Here is a 26,484-nt window from a genome sequence, read left to right on the forward strand (position 1 = left end):
AAAGAAAATTATAAAAATATTTAAAAAATTGAATTATACACGTGGAAATCCGACTCAAATTAAAAATTTAATTATAAAAACCACGTATTAATTTGGCCGGAATTTCTCACCATTGGCACTTAAGTGATCACTTTTTCTTCGATTTGGCACTTTAGTGATCCGGCGGAAACTTTTGGCACTAAAGTGAGCGCCGTACATAAATTTTAGCACTTGTAGTGTCCTTCTCCCTCCATCTGAAGACTAAATTTTACATTAGTTAATCATGCTTAACAATTTTTATCTCTTTTTTCAATCTTAGGGTCTTAAAGAACATTTCAAACGGTATAATTGTTGTTTATACATGGAAAGGTACATAAGCAGACAATTTTATTTGTTGCTTGCGACTTCTCTCACGAACCCGTAAATCACTCAAAAGAAAAAAAACCTAGTCGAATTAGGAATCTAACTCCAAAGTAGAAAGTATTTTTATAATTTCTTGCTTGTTTGAGTGTCAAACTACAAGCGTTACTTGAATTGGATTTCCTTCACGGGCTTAAACTAAAAATATATTCTCATCAATGATTATATGTTTTGCAAGTTCCCGTCATTTGGATTTACTACCCAAGACGCAAAATAATCTAGATTGGTTCTGACAAAAAAAAAAAATCTAGACTGGTTGACCATGCAGCAAAATACAGAAGTGTAGATAGCCGAATATATGTTGATCATCTTGCTTTGAAACAATAATATGTTGAATTGCTATTGCAAAATATATGGGTGATGAATTGACGGGAAAACTATCCAAAAAGTTCTAAACATATTGCACTGTTACCAATTTAGTCTTAAACATTTTAATTATGTCAATTGAGTCCTAAATATTTTCGCGTTTTGCCTATTGACTTGATATGGCCAATTTAAATCGCTAACGTGGACACCACTAGCCGACGTGGCACATTCGACGCTGACGTGGATAATTTTTAATAATATTTTAATATTTTTACGAATTTTTTATTTTTCCTTTTTTTCTTTTCTTATCTTTTCCTTCTTTACTTTTTTTTTTTCCTTTTCTCTTCTTTTCTTTTTTTTTCTTTTTCTTTTTTCTTTTTCCCTTTTTCCCTTCGCCGGCCTTAAGCGAGTGCTGCCGTCACTAGCCTCGGGCGAGGGACACCAGGCCTGGTGTGACGCCTCAAAACGTCACGCATGACACATGTCTTTTCTGATTATTACTCACAATTTTTATAAGCATGCGAAAGCACAAAAGTTCACATCGCACGAGAAACACAATTTGGCAATTCTGAATAAATTACATATGCATTTTTCCATTATCTTCCATCTTCCAAGTAATTATACAAGTACAAAAGAAGCAGAATACAACGCATTAGGAAGAAGGTCAGGTTTCGTCGATACTATCCCATACTCCTACACCCAAAACTTGTCTACACGGAGTCATGTCACTATATTTCGGATCAACAACTTCACCTATCGACCTGCCATCGTCATCGAAACTAGGAGGACCATTGAAACCCCTGAGTGGTCCAACCAACTCCCCATTGATATTGAAGTACTAGGCAATAAATCCACCTCGGTATACCCACGTCGATCCATATCACCGAACTACACTTCCTATAAACTATCATTGATTCAGGTACCAACACGTCTTGATATTCACAATTAAAATATATAGGAACTCCAAAATGCAGTGGTGGAGAGTGATCTATCTTACAAGTGTGAAATATAAAATGGGTGAGCCAAATCTCGGTAATGATATCGTCAAGTCCAAAGTGGAGATCACATTATCACTCAACCAGGTACAAAACAACGTGAGTTCACAAGAATACAAAATCACCATGAATGACAAGTGCAAGAGTAAATACATCATCTTTCTTATCATGATTTGCCAATGGAAAATAATAATCACATTGCATGAGATTATCCAACCAAATGGAAGCACGTGGCATAACATATTATGAGGTACATTTATCACCATATTGTCCATTAATAGACATGTGTGTCTATATGTATTTATATATGCACATATGTATGTATTATATTCTTTACTTCTCCTCCAAATACTCCCGGAGCATTCCGACACATGGGCCATCTTCACTCCGAGGTAGGGCACACGGGGCATTTCAACTCTCGAGGCATCATCGTCACTAATATATGGGTGATGGAATATATTTACTTATATCACATAATACTTTCCATATTTAATCCCATAATAACAGTGCACATGATAACATTATAATCACATCATTTCCCTTGCATCTACAACTAAATCAACATACATTTTCAAGAATCGGCATTCGGTACACAACACCTTTTCATGCAAATCATTTTCGAAACATAATTACCTTGCCTTTTCAGTGATTACATACATGGCTAATGATAATGACATGCTTACTTCCTTTCTTTTTTCATGAAAGAATTGATAACATACTTAGGGAATCGGCAAGTGAACATCGACAACCCAACAATCAACATTGTAGACATCGACAACCCAATAATCAATAACATGAACATCGACAACCAAAGTAATTGACAACATGAACATCGACAGCCAAAATAATTGATAACGTGATTAATCAGCAACACTTAGCCAGTAGATCGGTACAGTCGAATTCAAAAATATATATTACTTTCTAGTTTAATTTCACTATTTCCACATTTTATTCTATTGAATCTCACGGAAATAGATTAATCTCAACCTCCATGTAGAAACGCATTGAATTAAGTCAAACAAACAAGGTGATTCAACTCGCAATCATTATAACTTTCTCACGCTTAACATCAAAGTTCAAACTATAATCAGCAACCATCAAATAACCAAGTCAAGAGTACTAAGTAAATCATTCTAGCTTAGTCCCTAGAGCTTTCACTTACTTTGAAAAATGACTTGAACAAATCAAAGCTTTAAATACCTTTAAAGCAAAATATTGAAGAAGGTAAATTAACATTTCTAAATCTTTGTAGGCAACAAAACTAGCTTAATAAGATGAAGAGAAAATACATTAATTCACCTTGTCAACACTTGAAAAGATGAAATTAAAAGCTTCAACAACAAAAAAAGAGTGGGACCTTGGCTTTTAATTGGAAGATTTGGAAAGTGAGAATCCAGAGATCGAGATAGAGAGAGAGAAAAGTTGAAGACTTGAAGCATTTCTTAAATAGAGTTATGTGACCAAGAGGGATGTATTTAGAAGACCCCATGAGTAACAAAAGGATAAGATTGTTTAACTAAGGCTAAAAGTAATGATAACATTGAGTTAAAAGCATGAGGTGAAAAATAGAGGTGATGTGGTCAAATTAAAATGTTACAAATGGCTTAATCATGTGGTTCCAAACTGGATATTTTGAATAAATTGCCAAGATATTTAGTGAATCAATACGTAAATAAGAAAATCAGTGTCCATTCTAATCATCGGAAAGTCAAAAAAATATTTTAAACCGACTAAAAGTGAATAAGAGTGTCCATAGTTACCGGCGGCTAAGAGTGACTCGACTTTGTAAATTCCAACCTACCACTCATTCGATATGTAATTTCAGAGCGCATCAGTCTTCATTAACAACCAAAGTGGCAATACATGCTTCATCGTCACTCTAAATAATCGACAAAAGAATAAATTTTTAGTAATCTAATCCTAATGGAATCATTTACAAAAAACTATGAACACGGAAAATACAATTCAGGTCTTCCGCTACTATCGTGTTAGTAATCTGACTAGAATTTCAACCTGTGACATTTATTGCATTCATTTCCTTCATACTATTTATTAATGTAGGAATATTTGGATGTCACACCTAGGCTGGCAAGGGCCGCCCTTGCCGAATCGGGCAAACGCGGCCATAGCCTCGCCAGCCGCAGGCAAGACTGCCTTCGCCGGCAACTGGCAAGGTCATAGTGAGGCTGGTCTCGCCTGCGACCCCCAGGCCTCACCTAGATCTGGGCAAGGTCAAGCGAGGGCCACGACCCTCGCCGGCCACTATGGGGCGAAAAAAAAAGAAGGAAGAAAATAAAAAAGGAAAGGAAAGGAAAAAGAAAAGAAAAGAAAAAAAATTAATAATTTTGAAAAAGGTAAATATTATTAAAAATTATCCACGTCAGCGCCCGGACGGCCGCTGTCGCCTGGCGTCCACGTCAGCACCGGCCGACCAAAATTGACTGGATGGACCGAAGTGACACAAATACAAAAGATTTATGACTGAATTGGCACAATTGCAATTGGTTTAGAGCTTTTATGGTAATTTTCTTGTTCGGCTTGAATATATGGACAGAGGTAGACTCCTTTCTATCTGTAAATTATGACAAATTATGAAAAGAATAGGAGTCTTTCGGCGCCTTTCTCCTAGGAGAATCTTGAGAGATCTTCCGGTGGCTCTGGCTCCTCTTCGTCGTCTTCATCCTTCACACTCGCCCAATTTGCGGGGATGGGTGATATTCCTGGAATACCATAACAATCATCCTCATTGGAATTACCACTATGATGAGAGTGAGAGGAACTGGAATCTTCAATTTGGGAAAGAGCTTGTTTTAGCATTCCTGCTAATTGCTGATGGGATTTAGCAGATGCTAATTTGGACAATACAAACCCTTTATCATGTAGGAATGGAGTAATCTCCTTGGAGGATTTTATGGGATCTACTCCTTTAGAAATGAGCCATTGAGTTACGGCCTGTTCAGTGACTCTATTAAAGAATTTGAATCCGTTCCACCATTTGACTTTGTATCTCCTTATTAAGATGGGGATACCAGTGTCATTTAATTTTTGGTAGTCAAAATGCCATCCAAGGACCCATGATATTCCAAAATGGTAGAAAAATAGCAATAGTTTGGGGAAATTTTTCTCATGTGGAAGGGGGGTGAATTGTCTGAGAAATATTTCATAACTAGGTTGGATTTTTGGGTGGAGGATCTCATCGATAGGTCCAAGATGTTCCCACCACTGAATGAACCAATATGGAACTTGTTTAATATCAAAATTTTCGAAGAAAAATAGCCAAGTATGTGAGTTATTGGCATTTTGTCTCCAGAAAGTGTTCCACCAGGCTTGTTTATAATCAAATTATGAAAAGGATGATCTATAAGGAAGGGATTCGACCATTTTGATGTCGAATTTTTTCAAGGACAATGGATCAGGTTTCCATTGGGAAGGGTGAATGACCCTGTGAATCCTGGCCGTGGAGTAATTTATGTGACCTTTATTAGAAAAATGTCGGAAAGTAACAGATTTTGTTTCTTCCAAAATTTTCTCATAAAAGTCTGTTGTTTTGTAAATATCATGAGGAGTATAATAAAATTTTTTAGAAAACATATTTTTGGCAAAAAGATATGGATCTTCATTATAAAAGCCATTTTCAACATTGCAAATATTTTGGAAGATTGTTTTATGGAAAAATTTGTTTGTTGGAGGGGTTGACTGTGTCGACTGAATGACCACCTCGCTAGAAATTCTTTTTCCCGTCGCCTTTTGAGTGGCTATGGGAGAAGGATTAGAACTTACTATTGCCATGGAAGGTTGAGGTTGATTATTGAAGGCCTGTTGAAAAAGTTGTAGTGCTTCTTCATGGGATAATTTTGTAATATCAAAAGGAGTACCTGTTTCTTGTTTGGCTTGGTTAGAAATGGTGGTGATATTCAAGGATGATTGAGTGGCTTGAAGCCAACTCCTGATATTGGTGAGTTTCCCAAAGGGCTTTTGTTCTGAGGAGGTCTCGGCGATTTCTTTGCCTTTGTCCCTCCTGGTGGGCTTGTTGGGAGGTTTGGGAGGCATTTTCCCTGTAAAAATTATCTTGTGAGAAAATCTGAGAGAGAATTCGAAGAACCATTTATGAATTCTATATCAAAATCAAAAACGGATAAATTTGCTTGCCATCTGGCAAATATTTGTTTAGAAGCAATATTTTGAACGTCTTTATGCAAAACGTCTTTTGCAGATTTGCAATCAATTCTTAGCAAAAACTTTTGGTTTAAAAGGTCGCCTTGAAACTTAGAAATAGAAAGGACAATAGCAAGAATTTCCTTTTTAATGGTAGAGTAATTCTTTTGGCAATCGTTCCAATGTTTGGAGACAAATTGAACAATTTGTTCTTTGTTGTCTTTGGATTGCTTAAGAATTCCTCCATAACCAATGTCGGAAGTATCGGTTTCAACAATTTTAAAAGCAGAAGGATTTGCAAGATGTAAATAACGAATTTCCTTGACAGTTCGTTTGATTTGTTTCACAATATCAGTGTGGACCTGAGTCCATGGTGGAGGATCTTTTTTGAGCCTATGATGCAGTGGCTTGCAAATTATATTGATGCGAGGGAAAAATTCAATGATGTAATTCAAGCTTCCAAGAAATCTTTGTAATTGGTTTTTGTCCCTGATTTCATCAGGAAACTTTTCAGAAAATATTATAGATCTTTCAATAGGAATGATGGTTCCAAAATGAATGTAATGTCCTAGAAAACGTATCTTTGTTTTGAAAAGAGATATTTTAGTAGGAGAAACTACTAAACCATTTCTTTTCACAATATTAATAAAATGATTGATATGTTTAAAATGTTTTTCTATAGATGTAGAAAATATTAAAACATCATCTATGTAAGTAATAATAAAACTAAATTCCAATAGAGAAACTCTTCTTTTACAAACAGATATTTCTAAAGCAAATATTACCGTTCCCAGGACCATCCCTTGGAATCAAATAACCCTTCCTGATCAATGGGAATTAGAAAATCGTATTCCCCAGCAAATCATCCAAAATTCTGATCCTACCAATATTATTCAACATCCTGAAGGAAGAGTAACTATACAATTTTCCAGAAGATCTGTTGATATTCCTAGGAGGTCTTGTGACATTAGATCAATTCCTTCTTGGCATTCCACTTCTTCTCGAAGATTAGTAGATACAATTCCTAATATCCCTTTGAATAATCCTGAGGAAGCATCTGTAAGTGCTCCTCCTCTTCCAAATATCAGTGGTATAGATAGTAGGTCAGGAATTTCCAGGCCAGTTTGAAAGATCTCCACGAAGGAAATCGCCTTTACTGCAAACTATTTTATACAGAATATCTTTATCTACTTCTTAGCTCTGATACCATAAGCGGCCTAGGATCTGGGGATTATAAATAGAGAAAAAAGATAAGTATAGAAGAGTACGATTAGTGTATATAAATGCAATAAACGATGTTCTAAATATGAAAAATAATCTATATATTGAGATATTCTTATAGAAATATCAAATGAGTCTCTTGCTATGGCAATAGAAGCAATAAATTCTAATATAAAAGTGATGATTTCTACACAAAAGACTATGAGATAAATAAAATCAAATAAAAGCGCGAGCATTATAAATTATAAAGAAACCGTAAGCAATATATAAAACAAGGAGTAAAATCACTAAACCAACCATATAGGTGGTATTGACAAGCAAAAATGAAAAGGGTAAAACAGTAAGAAGAAGTAAGGATATATAACAAATGTAGTAAATTGCTTTAAAGTAAAGTACAAACCATCCACAGGCGGTTCGACCTGCCGATTGTGGGGTATGTAAATGTAAATGCAAGAAAGAAATTAAAGAGAGACAACTGTTATTCAAATAAGATGGAAAGATTACAATAGCAGTATTGAAAGATTACAACTGAAATGTAGATTTTGAAGTGCAAGTGTGACAATATTTAAAAGCCTTAGTATTCTCAAATCATGAGCAAGATCTGGAATAAAAGGTGATTCAGGGATGTTATAGAATCTCCAGGGAGTAATGAGACTTATTGGTTATGAAAGAAATATGGAAAGGTTATGAGATGAATGATCTCTTATTTCTTTGAAAGGTGATCCTAAGATAACATTTTGCTTGATGTTTTTGACAAGGAGAAAAGGAGTTTTAAAAGATATTTGGTCTTTTAAAACTTTAGCTTCAGGAATTTTATAGCTTATGCTAAGCTTATTACCGGATGCTGATTTGAGGGACTGAGAGGTTTTTCAAAATATTTGGTTGGTATAAGACCTTCTTTTATGCAATTGAGATTTGCACCAGTATAAAAAAGGGCTGTGGTTTCTAAGACAAATTCATTATGGATTCTTATAGAAATATTGATAATCCATTTCCTGGTTGTTATCTCAGATAGTAATAAAAGGAAATTCATTTCTGAAGGAGAAGGGAATTCAATGGTTTTATTATCTTCAATGTCTTCTTCCTTCTGTTTTCCTTTTAAAGATCCTGTCTTAATATCTAAAATATCTTGTCGCATTTTTGCTTGGGTTATCTTAAGATCATGAATTTCTTGTTTTTGTATATTTACTTCATAATAAAGGTCACTTATAGAAATTGGTTTAAAATCTGTTTTCTTTCCTTTACTGAGAATTGTAGAAATATTATACGGAGTATCAGAATGGGAAACCGGTTTGGGTTTCTGGAACTTATTCAAATATTTTATTTTGTTTCCGGGTCAGTGATTTCATCAAAAGTTTTCAAAAGAATTTCTTCTTCTTTTGTCAAAACATTTATTTCAAAATTAGTAGTTTCTTCTTCTTCACTATTAGAAGTTGAGGAAGAAGAGGTTTCTAAATCACAAATTTGCAAACCTTTTTCAAGACTAAATTCATCAGAAGAACTGTTGTCAGCTTCGGCCATTATTTGGTTGAGCTGATTAATAGTTTCTTCATCTAAATCTAACTCATTAACCTTTTTGCTAATTTTGCAATATCTCGAAGTGTGGCCTTTCTTGCCACAATTATAGCAAGTAATATTTTTAAAATTCTTCTTTGGTTTCTTGGCTTTATCGAAAGTGTCATTTTCTTTCCTTTTAGAAAGCTTTTTATAAAATTTCCTCTTATAGGGTTTCTTATAAGATTTCTTTTGATCCTTTCTAGAAAAGCATTTTCATGAACATTTTGATTTTTCAAAAGATTCAAATGAAGGATCATACTGAGAACAAAAATCTCCTAATTCTTTTTTAGAAAGTTTTTGTTCTTTCTTGATCTGTTTTTGAAGACGAAATTGGTACACATTTGTGTTCCTATTTTATAAACATAAGAGGTTAATTCACCATAAGAAAGATGGTCATATGGAATTTGGCTTCCATATTCTTCTCTTATCTTATTGCGAACTTGTTCTTCTATGAGTTTTGGTAAACCGGCAAGAAATTTTTCTTTCCAAAAGGGTTGATTGCAATCTGTCCTTTGGAAGACTCTTTGTAGAAATATTTCTTTATATTCTCTAAATTCTATATATACATATACACACATAAAGAAAGATATCCACAGTCCAGCCAAGAAGCTAAGTCTTTGGCGCGGCAATCCTGGATAGTTTTTCTCCAACAGGAAAGAAATCGTTACGTGAATTAGTGTGGCCGTCAATAAAAGAAATTTTCATCCAAATAAGAAAGTGATCCATTGGGATTTCACATAGAAAGTAATAGTACAAATTGGCATCGTGGGTTGCTCTATATAAAGGTCAACGAAGGTGAAATAGTTGACGCACGCCAAAAAACATCGTGAAGATCCTCCTCTTCACATACATGCTTTAGCTTGAGCAATAACCAGACACCCTAACATGTTTTCATCGCATTATAGCCTTTTGATCATTCTGATACTTTTCTCAGCTTGTGTTGCTACTGGGAAGAACTTAGATGGTTACTATATTCCGAAGCTGAGCGTTCTCCGCCGAACATTTATTCAAGATCCCCCACGGGCGGTGCGGGCTTCCATCTTGTCAAAGGACTTCCAGACTTTCTTTTACAACCAAACCCTCGATCATTTCAATTACAGGCCCGAAAGTTTCACTCTTTTCAAACAAAGATATGTGATCAATTTCAAATACTGGGATGGCGCGAATACAAGCGCCCCGATCTTCGTTTATCTCGGTGCAGAACTACCCATTGACGATGACATGGGTGATGGAAGAGAGTTCCCGACAGATAATGCGGCTCAGTTTAGAGCGCTTTTGGTCTATATAGAGGTAATAAAATGACTCAAATTATTTGACTGGTTGTACGTTCTTTTCCCGGGAAAAGTGTCAAAAAAATCTTAAACCTATTGCATTGGTGCCAATTTAGTTATAAACATTTTTTTGGTGCTAATTTAGGCTCCGTTCATTTGGCAGAAAATATTCTCCTTTTGGAAAATATTTTCCTGGAAGCCATTTATCTGAAAAATGTTTTCCTAGAACACAATTTTCTGGCGTTCAGCTAAAATCTGAAAAAGTTTCGGAAAATATTTTCTGGTGTTCGGCGACCGCCGATCCGGCGGCGTCCGGCGACCGGCGGCGGAGACCGGCGTTGGCGATCGGCAATCGGCGGAGGTCGTCGGGCGGCGGGCGGCGACCGGCGGCGATCGGGCGGCGGTGGTGGCGATCGGCGATGACCGACGGCGACCGACCGGCGGCGGCCAACGACCGACGGTGACCGGCGATCGACGACCAGCGGCGGCAATCGGCAATCAAGCGGCGGCCGAGGGACCGGTGGCGGTGACCGCCGACCAACGGCCGGCGACCGGCGGCGGCCGACGGTGGCCGGCGTCCGACGACCGGGCGGCGGCGATGGGCGACGGTCGGCGGTAGCGACGGTGGCGGCCGCCGACGGATGACCTGTGGCAACGATCGGCGACGGCGACCGGTGGCCGTTGATCGACGGCGGCGACGGTGGTGCGGCGGCGACCACGCTGCCGGCCGGGGGCGACCGTCGAACGCCGGGCGGCGGCGACCGTCGAACGCCGGCGGCGGGGCAACCACGCGGCCTGGCGGCGGCGACCGGTGGCGGCGACCACGCGTCCGGCGGCAACCGGCGGCCGACAGCGGTGACCAGCGATCAACTTCCTCTCCCACGGAAAACAAAGAGGAAATAATTTTCCCCCAAAGTGAAGGTAAAAATGCCCATGGGAGGGAAAATGTTTTCCGTGGGAAGTTATTTTCCGCCCCCCGAACACTGGAAAATCCAGAAAATATTTTCTTGGAAAACATTTTCCGCCAAACGAACGGAGCCTTAGTCTTAAACCTTTTATCATTATGTCAATTCAGTCCTTCCAGCTAATTTTCATCGGATTTTGTTGACGTTGACGCCAGCCGACTTACGAGGCACCGCTAGCGATGACGTGAACAACTTTTAAAATATTTTAATATTTTTCGAATATTTTATTTTTTCTTCCTCCAGCCGATCGCCGGTCGGGTGACTAGCTAGAGGCCAGGGCCGGCGAGGGACCTCGTCCCCCTCTGGCGAGCCCCGCCAGCCACTGGCGACAGGCCGGTGATGGCGAGCCTCGCCCTCGCTAGTGGTTGCGAGGTCGTGCCCTTCGACCTCGCGGCCTCTGGCGGGGGCTCTCGCCGGATGGCCACCAGGGCGGCTTCGCATTGGGCTAGCGAGGCTCGCCCACGCCGGATCTGGCGAGGGTCGAGCCTCGCCGGCCATGGGTGAGGCCCAACCTCGCCAGATCCGGTGAGATCGTGCCTCGCCTAGCCGCTGGCGAGGGCTCGAGCCTTCGCTAGTGGCTGCGAGGTCACAGGCGAGCCTCACCAGCGGCTGGGCAAGGCTTGCCGTGGCCATCGCTGGCAAGGGCGAGCCTTGCTAGGGGCCAACGTGGCTCGTCAGCCCTAGCCTCCAGCCGATCACCGATCGAACCAGTGACTGACTAGAGGAAGAAGAAAGGGAAAGAAAAAAAAAGAAAAAGAACAAAAAAAAATTCGAAAAATATTAAAATATTATTAAAAGTTATCCACGTCATTACCGGCAGCGCCACGTAAGCCAGCCGGCATCAACGTCAGCAAAATCTAGCCAAAATTAGCCGAAAGGACTAAATTGGTACAAAGACAAAAGGTTTAAGATTGAATTGGCATAAAAAAAAGTTTAGGACTAAATTGGCATCAATGTAATAGGTTTAAGACTTTTCTGACACTTTTTCTTTATTTTCCCTTATTTTTGGCATGCATTTACGTGTTTTACGAATGTAAAATTGACATCTTGCAGCATCGGTTTTATGGTGAATCAATCCCGTACGGGTTGACACTCGACAAAGCACTAAATAACCCCAATACTCGCGGATATTTCAGCTTGGCGCAAGCTCTTGCCGATTATGCGGAAATCATTGTATACCTGATTCTCCGGTAATTGTCATTGGAGGATCACGTGGGGGAGGTAAGTGAATATATTTTCACATAGCAGCAATATGACTACCGCTATAAATCGAAATTGAAGAAAATAGCCCACTACTTACATTGAAGAGGACAATTTTAATCTGCCGAAGGTCATTGTTCTTGAACATTTCATGGATAGAGTTTTTCCTAGAGAGCGCTAGTCTTATTGACAACGACAATTCCTATAAAGTTCGATAGCTTGCCCTGAATGGCATCGAAGAAAGTTCCTACCGTCCGGTTAAGAGGAAACCATCGACGGCATGTATTCTACATATCACTTATAAGTACGTCTTTCAATCTTAATATATTTAATTTTCAGTGCTAGCTTCATGGTTTAGATTGAAGTACCCTCATGTGGCACTCGGAGCTTTGGCATCATCCGCTCCAATTCTCTACTTTTACGACCTCACACCTCATGACCCATACGCTTCAGTAGTCGCAAAATTTTTTTTGGTAATCTTAATTTGCTTAATTTATATCTTTTTTCCTTGAGCATGCATTTTCTATAATCAAATCGATCACTTGAATAATTGTTTGGGTAATTTTTCAGGAAGCTAGTTTTTCTTGCCACCAAACCATAAGACCATCCTGGGAAGAAATCGATAGAGTTGCTTTTGAGCCTCATGGTCTCACGAAATTGAGCAAAACTTTCAAAACTTGCAGGTGCGTGGATGATGGAATTAAGATCATGCATCATTTTGTATTTTGGAGACTTTTCAGTATGTTCTATACTATAAGTAATTCTTAGAAAATAAAAAGTTGTTAGATATATCTAATAGAAAATTTATAGCATACACCAACGGTGAAAAGAACCTTTACACAAGCTGTTTATCCATTCTTGATTGCAGAGTTTCAGCTATCAGCTCCCTCACTTACCACCAAATTTAGGGCGGATAAGACGTTTGTGAAAGCCTTTTTTTACACTGACAATTTATTCCATAATAGCATGAACTTTCACTAAGCAAAGTGGATGCGTCTGATATGAGATAATGGTTTCAAGCTCCGATATCAGTTTAAAAGTAGAAAAGATATGCTTTATAGACGAATTTACAATTAATAGTGCATATCTTTTTCTCTTTTTTTAGCCCATTGCAAAGTTCTTCAGAGCTCAAGAACCACTTGATAGGGATCTACGCAGGTGCTGCTCAGTACAATGATCCATTCAGAGGGAAAAGTGCTGAATAAGTCCTAAACCTTTTGAGAAAGTGCCAATTTAGTCCTAAACCTACTTTTGGTGTCAATTGAGTCATAAACCTTTTGATATAGTGCCAATTCAGTCCTTTTGGCCGGATTTTGCTGACGTGGATGTCGGCCGGCCGGCGACCGGTCACCGGAGCTGACGTGGACAAAATTTAATAATATTTTAATGTTTTTTTGAAATTTTTTTTTTCTTCTCCCTCTTCCTCCAGCCGGTCGCCTGAGAAGCGACCGGCCGGAGGCCAGAGGCCGGCGAGGTCTCGCCGGCCTCTAGACGGCCACTGGCGAGGCTCGCCCTCGCCGGCGACGGCGAAGGCGAGCCTCGCCATGGCTGGGCGAGGCTCGACCTCGTCGAATCGGTGAGGTCGAGCCTCGGGCGGCGGGCGAGGCCCGACCTCGCCGATCCGACGAGGTCGAGCCTCGCCGGATCCGACGAGGTCGAGCCTCGCCCGGCCATGGCGAGGCTCGCATTTGCCGTCGCCGGCGAGGGCGAGCCTCGCGGCCTGGCGGCGAGGTTCGCCGACCCTCGCCATGGCCGGGCGAGGGTCGACCTCGCCCAGATCCGGGCGAGGCCGGGCCTCGCCCGGACCATGGCGAGGCTCGCCTTCGCCGTCGCCGGCGAGGGCGAGCCTCGCTATTGGCCGGGCGAGGTTCGCCGCCCTCGCCATGACCGGGCGAGGGTCGACCTCGCCCATCCGGCAAGGTCGGGCCTCGCCAGCCATGGCGAGGCTCGCCTTCGCCGTCGCCGGCGAGGGCGAGCCTCGCGCTGGGCTGGCGAGGCTCGCCCGGCCCTCGCCATGGCCAGGCGAGGGTCGACCTCGCCAGATCCGGCGAGGTCGGGCCTCGCCCAGCCGCCGGCGAGGCTCGCCCGGCCCTCGCCAGAGGTCGCGAGGTCCGACGAGGGCCGGCGAGGCTCGCCGGCGGCCGGGCGAGGCCCGACCTCGCCGGATCCGGCGAGGTCGACCCTCGCCCGGCCATGGCCGTGGCGGCAAGCCTCGCCGGCCCGGTGCGAGGCTCGCCCTCGCCGGCTGACGGCGACGGCGAGCCTCGCCATGGCCGGGCGAGGCCCGACCTCGCCGGATCCGGCGAGGTTGGGCCTCGCCCGGCCCGCCGGCGAGGCTCAACCTCGCGGATCCGGCGAGGTCGGGCCTCGCCTGAGCCATGGCGAGGCTCGCCGCCGTCGCCGGCGAGGGCGAGCCTCGCCGGTGGGCCGGCGTGGCTCGCCATTCGGCCGGCGAGGTCGACCTCGCTGGCCTCCGGCCGGTCGCCGCTCCGGCGACCGGCTGGAGGAAGAGGGAGAAGAAAAAAAAAAGAAGAAAAAAGGAAAAAAAATTCAAAAAAATATTAAAATATTATTAAATTTTGTCCACGTCAGCTCCGGTGACTGGTCGCCGGCCGGCCGACGTCCACGTCAGCAAAATCCGGCCAAAAGGACTGAATTGGCACTATATCAAAAGGTTTAGGACTCAATTGGCACTAAAAATAGGTTTAGTACTAATTTGGCACTACCCCAAAAGGTTTAGGACTTATTCGGCACTTTTCCCTCCATTCAGACGTCCGGTGGAAGCGATATGCAATGCCATTGATGGAGCTTCTCCAAAAAATGACATTCTCAAGAAAATTTTCGCAGGTGTCGTCGCATCCGACGGAAATTTGACATGCTACGTCAATCCACCTTCCCCGCGTCCATCTCAAACTGATTCGGGTTGGCATTGGCAGGTACACACCATAGGCCGATATCATGAACGGATTTAAGTTTACTACTATCAGTTGAAATCGACTCGGATTGATTATGAAAAAACAAAGCTAATTTTAAACTCGACTGATGAACGAACAACTCCAACATTCGGCATAATATGCATCTTATATTTCTGAGCAGAGTCTACGTAGTCTAATGGTCGAGCAGGAGTAGCTCGATAATAGTTTGATTCATTTAAGTCCTAATTGACTCCACCTAATAGTGATGTGCTTAGTAGATTGATAGTCATGAACACAAGTTCCAACTTTTTCACCATAATTAGTCAACCTTCGAGTTTTGAACTGTACTAAGAAAATGGAGGTTTTTGCTCTGCAGAGATGTAGCGAGATGGTGGCTCGTTATGACATCATCAACAATACTATGTTTCAATCATTTCCCTTCGCCCTAAATGAGTTCGTGAATGACTGCAAGACAAGATTTGGCGTCGCACCTCGGCCACATTGGGCCACTACTTATTACGGTGGTCATGTACAGTCACAAAAATAAAATCATATATATAGGATACTTCTTTAATTTTCTTAATATATATAACATTCTTTATGAGCAAATAACATATGACGCTCTTTAGTTACTTCATTGACTCTGGAAAATTGCAGGACATAAAACTTGTTTTGCATAGGTTCGCTAGCAACATTATTTTCTCCAATGGGCTTCAAGATCCTTACAGCAGTGGCGGGTAAGTGTAGAATCGAAACCTATAGATTTCTATGAAAATATCACTGAATTGGATAAGATTTCAAAATCATTCTTATATATCATCAATTATAGAGTCTTGAAGAATATTTCAGATATTGTCGTCACCGTCTACATAGCTAAAGGTATCCGTCAACTTGATTCATGTCGAACCAAAGAAATGGAATGGATTATCTTTCCATCTTTGGATTTTGATTGGATTACTGAAATTAATGATGTAAATTAATTACTTACATGCAGGTTCTCATTGTTTGGACATACTTGCAGCTACCGAAAAAGATCCTATCTGGTTGGTCAAGCAGCGAAAAATTGAGGTTGAGATTATAAGAAAATGGATTGTCACATATTATGCCGATCTTCGTGCTTTTGGAAAATAATTAATATACATCACATGGGAATGTCATTATATTGAATAATGCTAATAGTGTTGAGAATAAAGACCAGAGTTGTGTGCCTCGTCCATGTTCTTGTGAGAAGGGTGAACTGAAATAGAAAAATCATTAAACATAAAGAAAAACTAAAAGCATCAGTACACTTATGTGAACTGAAAATACTCATATTGTCAGGGAAATGTGGTCGATGTATTATTGTAACTTACTGTGTGTAAACGTGTTTTATGTGTTTATTGTGTAAACTAATTAATTTATATTAGTAAACAGGTTAATATACGTTGACACCGAATACTGTAACATATTCAATAATCGTGTTAATCGTGTCATGTGATCTGTTTTATTAGGCATGTCGTGTTTGTATCGAGACAGACGTGTCTTGTTGCTCAGGTTAGCCATATTCGTGCTATACTGTTGTTTCGACGCGACACAATTAGCACGACAATGACACAAATCGCCAGACCCACTTGAAACAACACCACATTTATAGGTTGTTACTAGATCTAATCACGAGTCACCGTCTTATCAGGTCAAACCAGGCTTGCCCGAGCCAATTGAAACCCAAATTGGGTGGGCCTCACAAGCAATTTTTTTTTTTTTGAGCTCGACTCCTTCCATATAGGCCCACTTGGGCGCGCCTAGGCTCGATGATTTTATGAAAATGGACTTTTGGGGCCGTTACACGATCCGACCCACTAAACTTCAAGTTTTTTGTTACTTTCCTTCCTTTGTCTATTTTCTTGATCTTTATAATCAATAATGTTTGGTGTAATAAATCTCAAACTGTGTCCGACGTTGAATCATTTTCTGTCCACTAAGACCGTCCGCCGGAATTAAGAGTTGGGGCAAATGTGTTTTGAAATATATATCCATTTAAATTTCTTTTACAGGGAAAAAGGCACAATCGATTCATGCTGAGTACCTTGGAAGTGGAAAAATATAGTTAATAGTTCCTTGCTTCTTGGGATTTCGATAAGGTCATATGCGAAGTCAATTTTCATGAGCAATTCTCACATGAGAACCCACACTTTTCGAGCTATGGAAATCCAACCGTCTGCCTAATTAGTGAACCCCTAGGATTTATTGGCTAATCCAATATATTATTTATTAGCTAACATTCGCTTATATATAGCTAAATCATGACGCCAAATCATTTCCATAAAAAAAAACCCTTAACATAAAATATATTTCTTCAATCCAGGATTAGGATCTATGTGCATCTATAACTCAGGGTGGGATCTGAAGAGGAGCACATTCCAACGCTCTATCACCTCAATTAGGGGTGAGCGGTTCCAGGCTCCTTACAGGTTCCACCAGGAACCTAAAACCTGGAACCTACCCTCGGCTATAGGTTCCTCATTTTTTGGAACCTGAAACTTACCCGTCAGAAGTTAAAACCTAGAACCTATCCTGTCATAGGTTCCGGGATAGGTTCCAGGATCTAACATGTTCTTTTTTTTTTTTATTTCATTCAAAACGAAAATGAATGCAACAATATTGAATAAGCTTGTCATTCACCAAAGAGAATACAAAAGACTAGTTTTCTTGGCATTATGGTTCAAATAAATACAATTAAAATGAGAAGTCATTGCATAAATCGATACTTGGAGTGAGTGATTCCATGTTTTGTACAGGTTTCACCTGAAACTTGCCCATGAAAATAGGTTCCTCATTTTTTGGAATTTGGAACTTATCATATCACAAGTTCCAAGTTAGTTTCAGGGTCTACCCAGGTTCTATCTGTATTATTAATTGAACAATTGCAAGAAATCATTATTTTTAATGACCACCACTTGCTGCTATGATCCACTAACTACAACTTATATTTAGACACATGAAAAATATGAAATATTAACAAGTCATAAAATGAAAGCTCAGACTTGTGGTTTCTACAAACCCTGGAATGTCTTCACACTGTTGCCTTTGGATCACTCTGATATTGCTCTCAGCTTCTGTTGCTACTGCACATAACTTGGACGATGTCAATATTCCAAAGCTGAGGATGTCCCGTCCAGAGTTCTTGCGAGACCTGGCACGCATAGTTCAAGCTTCGGTCGCAATGGACTTCATGACTTTCTTCTACAGCCAAACCCTCGATCATTTCAACTATAGACCAGAAAGTTACACTGCCTTCAATCAAAGATACGTGGTCAATTCCAAGTACTGGGGCGGCTCAGATTCTAGAGCGCCGATATTCGCCTTTCTCGGCGCAGAAGCGCCGATCGATGGCGACAGAGCTCGTGCTGGGTTCCTCACGGATAATGCTGCTAAATTTAGAGCACTACTGGTATACATAGAGGTAATTAACAACAGTAATGTCTGAAATTGTGTCACTACTCTTTCAACATGATGCTCTCGCTAAGGTCAATTTATGTTGTGAAATTTATTATCCTTGTAGCATCGGTTTTATGGAGAATCAATCCTATAGTGAATGACATTGGACAAAGCCCTTGGTAATGCCGACACCCGCGGATATTTCAGCTCCGCCCAAGCGCTCGCCAATTACGAGGAAATCCTCATATACTTGAAGCAAAAATTGAAAGCCAAACATTCTCCGATAATTGTTTTTGGAGGATCATATGGGGGAAGTAAGTGACCATATTCTCACTAACATCTTTCTTTCCTTGACACACACACACATATATAGCTTTACCCAGTTATAAAACCCAGTTACAAAACGGGTCAAAACTCTAAGTATTTACTCTTTTATGATTATCAATATTCTTAGTGCTAGCTTCGTGGTTCCGGCTGAAGTATCCTCATGTGGCACTTGGAGCTTTAGCTTCATCCGCTCCCATTCTTTACTTTGACGACATCGTTCCTCAGGACGCATACTTTTCGGTAGTTGCAAAAGTCTTTCTGGTAAGATCTATTTGCTCTGTATTTTTCTTTTTCTGTTTCCATTGACATGCGTTTTTATGTTAAATCGATTGCCTAACTAATTTCTCTACGAGATTTTGTAGGAAAGTAGTTCTTCTTGCTACCAAACAATAAGACGACCCTGGAAAGAAATTGACAGAGTTGCTTCTGAGCCTCATGGTCTCACGAAGTTGAGCAAAACTTTCAAAACTTGCAGGTGGAAATAGTTTTTTCTTTTTTTGACAGACGCTGAATTTAATTATAAAAGCTCTAACTCCACTATTTTCCTTTTGTTTAGTCCATTGCAAAGTTCGTCAGAGCTCAAGAAGTACCTGAGATTGCTGTACGTAAGCACTGCTCAGTATAACGATCCATCCACACAACCCATGAAACTTATGTGCGACGCCATTAATGGAGCTTCTCCAGGAATCAGCCTTCTTCGGAAAATCTTTGCAGGCCTTGTTGCCGTCAGTGGCAACTTAACATGCTACGTCAATTCACCCGCTTCTGGTACATTTGCTCAAACTCTCCTGGGGTGGTCTTGGCAGGTGCGTATATGTACTTCGGACCTATATCTGCGACTTGCATTTTTATCACTTACTCTTTATTGCTTTGTGAGTGAAAATTAAGCAGAGGGTTGTCCAGTCGAGTCAAGTCAAATCGATATGATTATCTACTACTCGAGCTTGGCTCTGCTCAATTATATGCTAACACCTCTAACACCTGATAGTGGCGGGCTTGATTTTTTTGAGGCTCGAGTTGGCCTAAATGAAGTGTTTTAAGGCTTGAGGCAAACCCAATATCAGCTGTTATAGAACAGTAAGCTTGAGTTTTAGATAGAATTATTAAAACTGAGCTCGAGGCTGGAAAGAAAGTATTAGATATGTGCTTCTAATGTTTTTCTCCCCTCTTTTGGAATATGATCTGATTCTCCAATGTCTAAATGGATAAAGATGACTAAAGTACTTAGAAGTGAATTATGTTCTCAAACTATTTGGACTACACTTGGGACTCAGAAAAGAATCAAGCTGAGTTTGATTACGTAGTCCATAATATATTTGAGCTTGAACACTCCACGCATAGCGGCTTGACTCTCTTACGCCATATACTAAGAGAGATCTGTGCAATTTTTCACTATTTGAGTCTACTTTTTTTAGAGAAATAATCAAATAAAACTGTACACCTGGTGTTAAAATTCCTCTTCTTTTGTTGGACTCAAGAGAACTCATGTGGGTTTTTGCAGATATGCAGTGAGATGGTGATCCCTATAGGCATTACCAGAAACACTATGTTTCCACCAAAACCTTTCAATCTGAGTAGCTTCAGCACTGCCTGCAAAAGCAAGTTCGGCATTGCGCCCCGGCCGCATTGGGTCACTACCTATTTTGGTGGTCATGTATGTCACTCTGCAAATCAAATAAATTTCACTGCTGTTTTTCCTACCTATTGTTGATTAATCTCTATGCAAAACCAGAAGGAATGGCTTCAGACCTCAACATTCCCAAATGTATATTAAATATTCATTAATTTCTTCATTGATGATGAAAAATCGAAGGACATAAAACTTATCCTGCAGAGGTTCGCTAGCTGTTTCACCGGAAATGCTTCCGTGACGAAATATAATTCACAGAACATAGTTCTTCGGTTCTTAATGAGAGGAGACCGGATCCCGTGGCGACTCCGGAGAGGAAATATCCAGGAAGACAATGAAAAACTACGAACTTTTACTTCAAACTTCGAACCGGACTGTACGTACAAATCGTGCCGGAATTTAATCAACGACAAAGCTTGAAAATACAGCCACACACGTACACAAAGATGTAACGCCAGAATTTAATCAACGACGCAATACCCGGGATAGAGACACACGCCGGAATTTAATCGACGACGCGAATCGAAAAGCTATAGCTAAGGAAAGATAAAGTGCGGTACATGAAAGTAAAAATAATTGAAAGATAACATGTTGTTTGATTTTGGTGGTCGGCTCTCCAGTAGATGGCCAGTGATATTTATAATGGTTGTGTAGTAACTGCTCTTTAGCGGTTTTCAACGATTGTGCCCATGTTCTTCCATTCCGAAAATCTTGCCTTCATGTCCATGTGATGCCATGATCCTGCTTTCAAGATAACTGTCTCACGATATTGTCTACAAGTGATAACTGCCTCATGATCATGCTTCCAAGTAACTGTTTCCTCAAAATATATATGTATGCTTCTTAGTGGTTTCCAACAGTTACGTTGAGTCGACTATCTTGACGGTTTATTCGACTCCACTACGTTGGCGGTTGCTTCGACCCACTATGTTGACGGTCACTTCTTCGATAGTTGTATCCGAGGTTATCGACTCCACTTTTTATTTTATTCCTTCAAGTTGGCACTTCTTCACTGAAGTGTATTAATTTCCGCATTTTGACCAGTCACGACCGTCAACTTCCTTTTAATTTCGACAGCTCTACAGTGATTTTCTGAGAAAACTCAAAACATAAAAGTTGTAGATCCAGGAGTCTTCGTTCTTTTGGATATGGAATCAGGTCAATCCGATCTGTCTCGAAGAAGTTATGACCATTTTCCCGAACTAGCGCAGAATTGAAATTTCATCGACGCCCTCGACGAGACGAAGTCACGACCGTCGACTTCCTTTAACCTCGATAGCTTCTACAATGATTTTATGAGAAAACTCAAAACATAAAAGTTGTAGATCCAGGAGTCTTCATTCTTTTGGCTTTGGAATCAGGTCAATCCAATCTGTCTCGAAGAAGTTATGACCATTTTCCCGAACTAGCGCAGAACTGAAATTTCATCGACGCCCTCGACGAGACGAAGTCACGACCGTCGACTTCCTTTAACCTCGATAGCTTCTACAGTGATTTTCTGAGAAAACTCGAAACATAAAAGTTGTAGATCCAGGAGTCTTCGTTCTTTTGGCTTTGGAATCAAGTCAATCCGATCTATCTGGACGAAGTTATGACCATTTTCCCGAGCTAGCGCCGGACTGAAATTTCCTTGATGAAGTCGTGACCAGTCTGGTCAATAATACCCAAAAATTGGTCATTTTTGGGTGTAAACATATACACATGACATATGTCTCTTACATGTGTTCCTTATGTTGGCAACTTGATGATATTTGCTTCCACGTTACCTCAAGTCTCCGCCATGTGTCCCTTGATGATCTTTGGCACAAACGAACCATGTCGACAAGTTGGCCATTTTTTGGTGTAAACACTAGCAACATAATTTTCTCCAATGGACTTCAAGATCCTTATAGCAGCGGCGGGTACGTGTAGCATCGAAACTTGTAGATTTTCTATGAAAACATCGCTTACTTAATCTAGTATTTGATAATTCGTATTCATCAATGATATTATAGGGTCCTAAAGAATATTTCTAGCACTGTTGTCGCGATCTACACAACCAAAGGTATATGCTCGACCTGATTTGTCTCGTACCAGAGTTATATATTGTTTATGGACTTAGAAATTAACTTCTCAATTTGACTTGCAAAATATTTTCTACGTAGGATCTCACTGTTTGGACATACTTGGAGCTGAGGAGAGCGATCCAAATTGGTTGGTCGAGCAACGTAAAACTGAGGTTGAAATTATGAAAAAGTGGCTCGCCACATACTACGCGGATCTCCGCTCTTTCGGAAAATGATATTACATAGTAATGAATATAATAATGGTAATATATATGATGAGAGAATAAAGTTATTACAGTCAGTAATAAAATAAACACAAAAGTTTTATACCATCTTGGGCAATTTGGTCTCACAGATTACATTATTCGCAGCAACGAATCTCATGGATTTTTCCTAATGCACTGCCTCATAACCGATGCTTACCTAATGGACTCGTCAAACGGGTGGGTCGGGTCGATTTGGGTCAAGTGGAAAATGGTCTGGCCCAAATTCACCCGTTTTGACTCACTTCCATACAATACAGATCTAGTGATTCATATCAGACTCAACACATAATCAACGTATAGTCGACCCGATTCATATTGATAAAATACTTCTATATTTAACCCAATTTAAAAAAACTCATTTCCAAACTGAGGTGAGAGTACGGGTGAGTGAGCGCGAAGTCAAGTGTGGACGAGAGAGAATAAAGAGAAAGTTTGGGTTTTATCATTCTAAACCCATTTATTGAATATAATAAACCCATATAACAACCCGGCCCATTAAATATGAGTTAAAAATGGATCTATAACCCATTTTAACAAGTCTAGTTATCACCATATCAACAAAAGAATTCTCATCAAATTTTCTTATCCAATTTCATAATCTAGAAATTGAAATAGTGATGCATTAGACCGTAGTCAATCAAACATGTGCCGGCTTGTGTTTTCCTTGTCTTGAGCTAGTCCTTTTTATCAAGAGGTTCTTGAAATTTCATGACCTCGACAGTTGTTAATTACTTACACTAATACATTAAACACTTTAGCCATAAGATGTCTCACGAGCAAAGACTTACAATAAAAATACTAAACCACCACTGTTTTTTTCTCTTCGAAATAATCGACTTCTCTTTTGGCTAAATATATAGAATTGCCTTGATTTTGTAATTGAACGTACTCCTAGTGCAAATAAGTTTAGAGCATATAACCTATGTTACATCAAGTGGATCCCACCTGAGACTCATTGATTTAAACGATTGAGATCAAGTGGCTTTACATGTACAAGGTGCATGTAGGAATATTCCTAGAATAAGTGCTCGATTCACTTCAAATCCTGGGACGGCAAATGCTTTTATATGCTTATGAAGGTGTCTCGTTCCATTGTCCTCCCATGTTAGGAATTCTTCGTAAACATTTTTCTTGTGCACACTACACACTATGGCTCTTTCTTGGCTCTCTTTGATCGTCTCCTTCATTCTGTCCACAGCTTCAGTTTCTGGACAGAAACTTTACACTCCAACGCTGAGTCTAAACCGTGAAGATGTCCTCCGAGATCCCGAACATGCAGTTTCAGCATCCATAACAAACGACTATTTTAAACATTATCTAGATATGCAAGCATTATCTAAAATCCTATTAAAGAAAATTCAAATCCAGAATATATTCTAACTTTTTTTTTTTAAAACCAATCCTAACATGCAATCTAATTTAACCTTAGACAATATTATCTAAAAAAAATCTATCAATTCTAACATGTAATCTTTTTATATTTTTCCATTTATTAAAATTGGCAATTCTATCTAATCAAAGTTTCAAACATAGCAAAAATCATCCAAGATATCCATCAAGATTCAAATAAAAGATTACAATATCCAAAAAAAATAATTCGTTGTCTCGCGTCTTAAATTAACATATATCGCAATCTTGATAGGGCACTTAATCGGCTTGGAGATAAAATAAAAAAATAATCAGAAAAACGATTCATGTCTCACGGCTCAAATTAATGATTATATTTAATTTTTGTCAATAAAATCCTATCAGATAATGCCTAAAACACTCAAAGATCCCATTAATTCAAATTAGGAAATAAAATATCAAATTCAAGATTGGATTGGATAATTACCAAATTTGAATATGCAACCTCCTAATCGGACCGGTGGATGACGGTGGACCGGCGGTGCTCGACGGTGATGGATCGTCGATAGCTCGCGGTTCAGGGATCAACTGCGGAACTGGAACAGCAGCTCGTCGTCACGGGCTGCCGACCGAGACAAGCATCTACCCAGAGAAGCAGCGAAAGAGAGCGCATTCCGAAAAAATTTACACACCCAACACGCACAGCTCAAGCACAAGCACACCAACTTCGCCGCCCGAAAGGCCGGATCAGCGCTCGAAGCGACGAAAGCAGGAACAAGCGCAACAGTGCCGAACCTGTTGCTATCACTGGGTAGCGGCAGCGAGAGAGCGGGAGAGAGAGCGGGAGCTCAAGGATTGAGGTCTCCGACCCCGAAGAGGGTCGTCTTTCTCCTCTGGGTCCTGCGGGTCCTACGCGCCGGAGGGAATAAGCAAAAACGGACTTGCGGGTGGAAAACGACGAGACCTGCTGAAGCAGGTTCGCTGGACGTTTGCTTGGGAATTGCCGGGATGTTGTCGGGACTATGGTGGCTGACGGCGGCAAGGATTTCACTGAGCTATATTCACCAACACTCAGGAGACTCGGTGTCGTGCTGGAAACGACGAAGACAAGGGGTCCTTTTGTGCCTGCAATTCTGTAGAAAAGCGTCCGAGAATCTGCCATAGATATTCCGACGGGACAACAGGTTGTCGCCGTCGTAGCGAACTAGATTTCGTCCCCATGGATTACCAACAACAAGGAAGGAACTTTGGCGACCAAATTATTTTTGCCAAGTTTGAACAATTTTTGTCTCCTTTGACTACTTTCTGTTTTTTGTATTTTTATGTTTAATTTTTACCAATTTAATTTGTTAATTTAAATATATAATATATTTAATGATAAAGCACATGAAGGCGTATATCCCATCACATTGAATATACCGATATATTATCCCCATGATTTCGGCACAACAATAAAAACATAATACCGCAGACTTAAGTTCCATTTGTTCCGCGGAAAATAAATGATTTGGAACATATTTTCCTAAAAATGATCGCTTGTCTCGCTCGAAATAATTAGTCAATGGAAAATATTTTCATTATCGATAACAATTTATGTCAAAATATTTTTGTGAACGATGAAAATATTTTTCATTCATTTATTTTTGTAAGCGATACAAATGATTAATTTTAAATTATATTTTTCAAATCATTCATTTTTCGCAAAACCAACGGAGCCAGTACCTTCAAATCCTCATCCCCTTCATCTTTATCTTCTTTTTCCCCAACCATACGAGGCTTAGGAGTTAGGACGTCAAGAATTCACATATGCCTTGTGTTGCTCCAAATTGCAAAAATTAACTGTAAAAAGAGATTTCAAAGGAACCAGCGCATTCCATAATTAAATTCATATATGTGTTTACATAATTTGAAAATTGCTTCTTATTTTTTGCACAAATAGTCGAGTTTAGCGTCAATCGCATTTTTCCCATAATTTTTCAGAATTTTGCGAAACATTTTTGTTTTCACGGGAAAAAAAAGTTTTGGAGAGAGAAAAAGGTACTCTACGAAAGCATATATGTGCTATCTAAAATATACAAGCCTTGCAGCGGGGTTGTTGCGAGAGTTAAATTATTTTTTCTGTTTCTTTCTTTAAATTTATTTGCAAATATTGGTAATATTCCAATAATAAAAATTCAGCGTTTAGCATTTCTATGTTTTTAACTAGCATTCAGATAGTTTGAATAATTATATATGGGAAATATCAGTATATTAATATTTCAAGAATTACCATGATTATTTGATTTTCATTTGTATTGAAAGCGCTTGATGGGCTGTTTACCATAAAGTCTTTTGTCACTAAACCAAAAGAAAAAGGACTAAAATTGAACATACCCAAAAGTTGGGGATCAAAAGTATAATTTCTACGTAAAGACTTGTATAAATAGGAACACTTACGAGTAGCCAATGCTGACTCGACAATTACGTTG

General features: G+C 40.0%; 2 pseudogenes; both read left to right on the forward strand.

Annotated features, from left to right (window-relative positions):
• Positions 1-9,518: 9,518 nt before the first annotated feature.
• Positions 9,519-16,198, forward strand: LOC115678430 (uncharacterized; annotated as a pseudogene).
• Positions 16,199-16,476: 278 nt separating this feature from the next.
• On the forward strand, positions 16,477-22,639 carry LOC115678438 (uncharacterized; annotated as a pseudogene).
• Positions 22,640-26,484: the final 3,845 nt, after the last annotated feature.

This window comes from Syzygium oleosum, unplaced genomic scaffold, assembly GCF_021117445.2.
Source record: "Syzygium oleosum isolate NSW1041296 unplaced genomic scaffold, Sole_v2.1 Sole_v2.07, whole genome shotgun sequence".
NCBI classification, from domain to species: domain Eukaryota; kingdom Viridiplantae; phylum Streptophyta; class Magnoliopsida; order Myrtales; family Myrtaceae; genus Syzygium; species Syzygium oleosum.